We start from the raw sequence: 7,865 nt of genomic DNA, 5'->3' as shown, positions 1-7,865 counted from the left end.
CCTGCTGCCCTGTGCCATGCTTTTCTTCATCGTGTGCTTCCTTGTGCTTCTACTTGTAGTGCCTCTGTAAATTTCTTTTTTTCCTGTGACTTTTCTGAGAGGCTGGCTTCATTTAGTGTCTCCTTCTCCAAGCACAAGTCCATTTTCTAATTCAGGGCTGCTGTTTTTAAATTCCCAACCATTTCCACCCACCCTTCTCCTGTGCAGCCTTTTCCCTGAGCAATTCTCTATACGTGTGGATATCTTCTGTAGTACTAGCATAATACCTACTGAATTTCCTTTTTAATAAGAGCAGATTTCTATTAGGTTTGTGGGGTTTTTTACCCCACTCTGTTTAAGCAGTTTTCTTTGCATCCCAGGAGCAGCTAAACAAGCTGTGAAACAGGTCACTGTGGAGGATCTCTTCTGGGAGGCATTTTAAAGAGCACTAGAGGTCTGCTTACTTCTGGTTTGGGCCTTGAGCATTGTTCTCTGTCCCTTTCCCTTTTACCACTTTAGATCATTTGTGTGCTTCTCTGCAGTTGTCAGAAATTTGAAATACTCCTCAGTTCCATTTCTTCCCCATGAAAATACAGTTTCCCAGCTGTGGCCAGGGATCTGTGGCTGGCTCAGCAACTCATTCAGGCAGCTTGACTAGCAAAGTGCTATATGTCAGGGCACAAATGATGCAGGTGACCACTTGTCCTGAACGATCCCAGTTGTGGAGCAAATATTAGGGGAACATTGATAGAGACTGGTGAAATAGTTAATTCAAAGGGTAAAGTTCCTTGCTTTAAAAATGCATGTTTTCATATGAGACAGCAAAAATAGACCCGAAAACTCAAATGGTGTGGGAAGGAGGTTGAGACAAGAAGGGAGAACATGTACATCATTAAATTTGGAAACTCTTTGCAAAATAAAATGTAAGGATAAGTACAGATAGTTTATTTTTTGCTAGGAGGGTGAAGTCAACAGCTGTCAACGGTATGTACAGTGTTGCTGCGTTAGTATTTTAAATGACTTGAGAAACTCATGGTTTTTTAGTATTTGTTTTCCAGTGCAGACTATGGTAAGTGTTCTTTTATTTTTTCTGGATTAGAAATTAAAGGGTTGGAGAGTAATGAAGTGTTCAGAGTGACCATCTGCTCTTCATTTGACTTGCTATTTCCATTTATTTCTATGCATCAATTTAAATATGTCCTGGACCATTAGCCATATTGTGATGAGATTATTTTGCAATATTTGTTGAAGTTCCAGCTTCAGAGTCCAGCCGTGAAGCCTGAAAAATATTAAGAGTTAATTTATATTGGCTGATTTTGATCTGTACAGATCCAGATTATTTCCCTTCCTTGTTGTTACGGAACCACAGATAGTTTATACAAACAAATACCGAATGTTGTCTTTTCTCTTTTTTTTTTTTTAGTATGCTGACAAACACATTGAGATGTATTAAAATTATGAAATACAATAACATGTGGTACAGTTTATATGATAAACAGAGCCTGTAAATCCTAATGGAGGATCCAATTTAATGTTTGTGAAGTAAACAAAATAATTCTAAACAAGCATCTGTAGAGTGTAGGTCCCTTGGACTCAAATGAACATACAAGTGCCAAATATGCAGTTAGAAAAGCACAATATTACAACTGTAATTAAATTATTGTAGACTGCAACATTATTTCAAAGGATAACTTATCCAAAGATGAATTCTTCATGGCTGTTTGAAAATAATGCTTTTCACAGTAGTTCTTTGTAGTACTGGTAATTGATTATATGTGTTATTTTTGTTGGTTTATATATATATAAATGTAAACTTGAAGTTTGTAGCTTAACAGTCTTGACTGGGAAAATACCAATTTCTTTTAATGCCTAGATTGAGACTAAACAAGGAAACCACTTCCCATTTTGAAAGTTAGAGTTTCTTACTGCATACATTTCACTATGTGGGCTGTGTAGGTTGTGGATTAGATAATAAGGAATTTCAGTTGGCCGTGTTAAGTTTTAACATTACCCTAGGCTGTGAACAAATTCTACTTTTAATATTGATAAAATAAACATGCTAACTGCATTACATCTTTTTTGTTGGTGTTAAGTCTGAACAAAATTACTTCATGTCTAAGTGTTGCCTGTTTTAACTGTGCAAGTGGATTGTGTTCCACATTTTCTGAGAAAAGGAACAGTTCTATTAAGTTTTTCCTTCTTCTCCCTTGTTCTCATTCAGAATCGGTCAAGGCTCTTTTCTGTCATTTAATTAACTCATACCTTGTTAGAGGTTCCTGGAGCTGTGATGTGGTATGATTTTAAATTGAGGGCTTGCATTTATGTAAAAACACCAAACCCAATAACTTCCATTTTTATAAGCAGATCTGAAAACACCAGTACTCTGTACAACCGTCGTGTTGCAACAAAGATCGCTATTCAGTGGAGATGCAAATCCCCAGTATGCAGGCTTTGTATTCAGGCTACTTACTGAATAAAAATTCTTCCCAAATAATGACCTCTCCATGAGAGATGATGAATGATGAGTCTGTTATCTCTCTGAATTAAGGAAATAAGAGTGGTCGTATTCTTCAGCATAGGTCATATCAGTAGGATAGGCAGTGCCCTGGAAGTGCGAAGTCCAGAGGACAGCATCCAGTTACCTTCTCACGTTGCAGTCTTTGGATGCCGATGTCTGTCTGTGTGAATTCAGAAGTCCTGCTGTAGCTCTGGAGGGAAGAGCTGGTTTAATAGAGCAGCCATGTAACTTGTTGGTTGTGTGAAAACTTGATTTCTTTTGCTCTCTCTTCCTGCTATTTCATGCATTGGGCTTGATTTAGGGTGGGGTGTTTTTTTTTTTCCGTGCTGTTCAGCAATGAAGAGAGGGGGTGGCAGGATGTTTTCTTACGTGTTACCACCATCCCCTTTCTGCGAGGAGGAGCATTCCCAGCCCTGCATCGTGGCTGCTCCTGAGCCCCTGAGTCTCGTCTGCCAGGGCTGTGTTGTGGGCTGCAGGTTGGAACACCGAGTGGCAGGGTGGCTCTATACCTGCCCAGTAACTGCCTCGCACAATTAATTCTGCCTGCAGCTCTCAGCACTGCCGTTTGAGTTCTGTTCTTGTCTAACAGTTAATTAGAAGATGTTAATTTTTATGGGTTTTATTTTTAATGGGGGGACCCACTTACTAAGACGGTGGAGATCGCTGATTCCTTTCGCAGAGGCCAGTGAAACCCTTAAATGTTTACTGTAGCACTTTCCCATCTCTCCTTTAAGCTGATTGCTTAAGCTGTCAGCTGCCTGTATGCCTGCTCTGTCTTCCTTCACTCCCCTCCCCTCATACAGTGATATTTCACTGTTGGCTTTTCTCTGTTGAATGAACTGTGGCAAAACTTGTACAATTGGAAATCAAGCCCTTGTTTTTAACTGTGAAAATAAGGGAACGTTTGGGGCATCAAAATGTTTGCCACAGTACTTAGATTGCTTGTTATAAACAGTAGACACTTGGGAAATTTTTTTTTAATTGATGGATTTTGGTAGTTCGTGGATGGTGCTTAATATATTTTAAGAGGTCGATCTATGAGGAAATCTGTACAAGTATTTTTGTAATCGTATTAAATTTAGAATTGGAAACAAGCTGAGGTTACTGCCTTCACTTCTTTTTTCCTCTTGAATTCTCTGAGCCATCTCCTCTGTTACTGCTCTTGCTTACAATTGCTTTTTTCCTATGTAGCATGTTGATGCATGATTTGCATTATAAATTTATCGTATAGTAAAACCTTTCCTTTAGAAAGTATAGGTGTTTACAAAATATGGGTGAAATAAGGGAAGAGTTTGAGCATTTGTCTGTGTATTAGCAAAAAATAGACGGAAGTTGATGACTGAATTTCCCAAAGGGAAGTGGGAATGGAAAAGTTCAGCACTGTGAAACAAAAACAAGTAGGTTTTGTTTGCTGCTGTCGAAATTTCCCAGCAGATATTCTCATTTTAGTTAGTGTGCTCAGATTTTTATGTGTTTTCACAGTAAACACTCGATGTATTTTGACTTATAATTTGATCATAATGTATTTTTAAAAAAAGTTCAGCTGTTTTGTGAAGACTTTGCTTTAAGAATATGGTTGTGGTTATGGTTGGGAAAGGGGACCTTGATTTCTTCCCCTACATGTTATGGTATTAGGTACTGATAGAAATACTTCTTCTAGAAGAATTTCATCTTACTTTGACAGAAGGAAATGGATCATCTGATGACATTTCCAGTGTATGATCATAGTCTGAAAAATCATTAGACAAAGCAAAAAGTTCTTGTTGATCATAAATAGAAAATATTGTTAATCGGAATGTTTCATAAAGCAGATTTTTCCCTGTTACAGCTGTCAGTTTCTCAGCATTTGTGTAATGCCAGGAGCAGAGAACTTTCCCAGCTGTTCCAGTAATCTGAGTGCTAGAAATGCTTGCTTTTTTGCAAGCTATGGGGCAAATGAGTGGTTAGGTTTAAGGAAGATAGGGCAATATTTTAAAAGTACAAATTCCTCTTTATTGCATATGCATTAACCTCATTAACAGGATAAGGCTGTCAAGACTAGGGCAGCACTAAATGACTTGTGGGAGCTACCAAATATAGATCCTGAGAACAGTCCCAGGCCTGGTGAGCTCTCCCTACAGAGAGCAGCTCTCTGAACAGTGCTGCCTGCTTTCCCGCGGAAGTTTTGGGTCAGGCTCCAAGTCCTGGTATGTATGTGGAAAAAAGCTTTTCTCCCACTTTCTCTTTTGTGAGGCTTAGAAAACTGCAAATTTTGAAACTAGTTTGTAAAAGAGTGCAATAGGCTGTCTGCACTGCAGAGATGATACGGGTGAGAGAGAATAAGAAGTTCTTTTGCTTCTGTGGTCTCGAACATAAAGTGAAAGCACCCAGTGGAAGCAAACAGCCAAATAGTTGACTGACACTGTGAAATCCAACATCAGTTTGTAGTGCTGAAAAAATGTCCCTGAAGGCAAAATATGAATTCAGTGTAGTTCCAGAGGCACAAGATGCAACCACTGACTATTTCCAATACTATGACCTGGTTTACTTGAAAAATACCTTCTGTGAAATTCCAACCTTGGGTAACCTCTGCCTCTGCACAGATGGTAGTGGAAGCTCTTCAAGAGACGAACCAAAGAGTGGGAGACTGGGTGCAGGGCTGATGAGAAAATGTGTTCATGCGTGTACTTCTTTCTGTCTATACGTGAAACTAACCCACAGTGCTAACAAGTGTGGAGTTGTTTTTACCGCTGAAGCATAGGTTATAAATGCAGAAACGGGCACCATAGTTAGTGCTGGGAGGCAAGCACGTAGCTTTGGTTTCAGAGGTGAATGAATTTACAGTGTTATTCAAAGCAACTTTTCTATCTCAAAAGCTCTTGTGAGGCTGCTGGTTCCAGGTGGCATTAAGAGATGGAATGAATTAATGTTTGGGGTAGCTGGGATTTATGACACACGTTTCCTTTTTGTGCTTCAGTAGGGAAGCAGCAGGCAAGATGGTTTTCTGATGGCCTAAATGAATACAAACTTACATGTACTAACAGGACTTCTTGTTTTCACCAGCAGTTATTTTTCAAAGGGAATTGTTAGAATGCAGGATTTGCAGAAGATCACTAATATGATTGTTGTTACCTGTTTGTATCTCTCCACCCTGCCCCTGAAGCTGTGGCAGTTTCACTGCCACTTCTGTCAGAGCTACAGCATTTGCTAAAGAAATTTGCTTTGGGTAAGTGGCTAGCAGAGCCAGCTGTCTCTGTTCTGTTCTGTTACTCCTATTAACACCTTTCGTTAAGGCTGTTGTGATGTTAAATGGAAGTCAGTTGACTGTTTGTTGACTGCCTTGATATCATTTGGACTATCACTTGTTATACTGAAGAGCGAGTCATATGGGTGGCTTGAGGAGATTCGGAACTGTAGATTTGTTTCAGGTCAGAAAGGATAGCTGTGAACACTTAATCTGTTCCCCTTCCCTGATCAGTCTCTAGAACTTCTTCCAAGGATGCTTTTTAAGCCTGTCACTTTTTAGCATCAGCACTTCCATGCATCTCATTAGTTTCTCTACCTTTAAGAGTCTTTAATGAGAAGCAGTTACTTATTCAAGTTGTACGTGAACTTCTCAGAATAACAGGCCTTGTACTTTATCTGTTATTTTTATGGTCCCTGTCATCCCCTGTCTTGGCACCTGAGCAGGTATGCGACAAACAGTCCTGGGACTATGGGGAAAAATATTATCCACAGGAAGATATGTCAAATACACATGAAAGCCACCTCTTAGCCTTGTCTTTGACTGTCTAAAGAGATAAAACCAAAATTTATTTCCAGATACTTCTCGAGCTCAAAATTATTCTTCGTAGCTTTTTTCTGACTTTGTGCATAATGTGGAGACGTTTGAGCTGGGTACAGCAATGTTGGTGCAGTGGTTTGCTGAACGTTATGTGAAATGGCATCGCTCCCTGTTTAATGTTTCCTTGTTACATATTTATGGCTCATATCTACTTTCTTGGTTGTAGCATTACACTGAGAGCTCACGGCCAGTTGTTATTCTGTTGTTCCACCAGAGTTCTTACAGTGCTGCTGAAATCCAGGGGGCTATCTTTGACCTAGTGAGTGTGAGTGAAACTCCTGTTCTCTGTGTGTGTCCTGTGATTTCACTGAATTCAGCTGCAGTCTGGTGATGTAGTTCTGCATCCCCAAGAAATGCAAATCACTTTGTACACCCAACAAGACCCATCATCTTCGGCTACTGTGCCAGGTTTGTGAAGGTCAGCAGGAGTGATTTTATTAGTTGCCTCCCAGGGAAAACTGTCCGGTTAGTGACTGTGAGTAGAACCCTTCAGGGTTGCACTGACAGTGCTGCTGGCTGGCTCCTGTCATCCTTTCCCTTACTGATGGAGGTTTTTTTTTTAATCTGCCTGTCATGGACTACGCACATCTATTTTAGTAATACTTAGGCTTACTTTTGTTGAACTGGCTCATAGCCTGTGTTTTGAGAGTAGAGGTGTTTCATGCTCAGCATGAGTTCAAAGAGTTCTTGGTTTCTAGTTCCCATCCTGGTGCTGCAGGCAGATATGTGCCAATTCAGCTGTTTGTGGGGCTGTGCTGAAAGACAGGCCGGGGATCAGATCGAGGGATGTTTCACTGTAAAAAATGCTTTTGCAGCATTGAATGTGAAAAATTTGTTAAAGGTAACGTAAATAAGTAAGGGACGTAAGTGAGGGGCTGAGCAGTAGGGGAAAACCTGACAGAGGGCATGGTAGCTCTTTAAGGCAAAAGTGCTGTGAAAGCCTGTGTTGTTGAGTTGGGCCTTGAGGGTATAAATAATCACTTCATGAACTGTTTGATTAATGGGCTTATTGCTCTCATAGTTTGATTATGGGAGTGCTCCTTGACTGCCCCACTAATGTCAGTATGAAGCGGGGAAGAAATGCTTAGTTGCTGCAGCAACGTGGTTTAGTGACAGAAATCCTGGCAAGTAGCTCAGGCTAGATTGGCGAGATCTCGTCTGTGCCAAAGTCTTGCAATATCTTGCAGAAGGATGTTCTAAGGTTCCTTACTGCTGCAATCAATAGAAGTGTAGTCTTACGGAGGAAGACGTTAGACTTGTTTTATGAGTCTTAATTTTACTGAAATCATGATGAGCGGTATAAATTTTGCTGCTGTTATTTAATTTATTGCTGACTGGACCCAGACATCTCTAGTTTTTATTTTCGGTATTTAACAGGAGCCAGAATTGATATGAATAACTGAAATTAGAAAGATTCTAGGAGTTTTAGAGCAGTTTGCCTTTTTCTAGATTCCACCTATGGAGTTCCAAACAGAACCAGGGCTGAAAAGATCTTAATGATCGTTGCTGGATGTGGATATCCTGTGATGGAGGACTTTCACTACA

Source organism: Buceros rhinoceros, unplaced genomic scaffold (genome assembly GCF_000710305.1).
Source record: "Buceros rhinoceros silvestris isolate BGI_N320 unplaced genomic scaffold, ASM71030v1 scaffold13933, whole genome shotgun sequence".
Lineage (NCBI taxonomy): Eukaryota > Metazoa > Chordata > Aves > Bucerotiformes > Bucerotidae > Buceros > Buceros rhinoceros.
The sequence above is the reverse complement of the archived record's forward strand: the minus strand, read 5'-3'. Positions refer to the sequence as shown.